This window comes from Penaeus monodon, chromosome 32 (genome assembly GCF_015228065.2).
Source record: "Penaeus monodon isolate SGIC_2016 chromosome 32, NSTDA_Pmon_1, whole genome shotgun sequence".
NCBI lineage: Eukaryota > Metazoa > Arthropoda > Malacostraca > Decapoda > Penaeidae > Penaeus > Penaeus monodon.
Genome location: NC_051417.1, coordinates 15591448 through 15591928, shown reverse-complemented (window position 1 = coordinate 15591928; position 481 = coordinate 15591448).

Genomic DNA, 481 nt, shown 5'->3' with positions numbered 1-481 from the left:
TCAGCATTCCAGGCCGTACTTCAGTTTAATTAACTGTAATCTTAATTAAGAAGAGGGCAAGGAGGGAATATAAACGCCTTTAACCACTTTAATCATGCAACTTCACGCAAGTTCCGAATAATATTATTACGTGTTCATTTTCCATTCCCATATTTTTTTCTCTCTCTCTCATGTATTTAGCCGAACATCAAGCAAATCTAAATTACCTTATTTTGCTTCCATGCCTTCAATATCCACTGAGCATTAACAACACAGAATACCGTCTTTACACTCTTCAAAAATTAAATTAAGAACATGGACCTACCATCATGCCTTCTTGCATTTAACACCACAAGTAAGAGAGAAGAAGAAGAACTGAAGTCCTGGATAACGATGGAAGAGCAAGGGACGGAAAAACGAGAAGACAGACGGAGTGAATGAGTAATGGCGTCACGGGATCGCTTGGGAGGAAGATTTAGATGGAAAAGAAGCATACGTTACC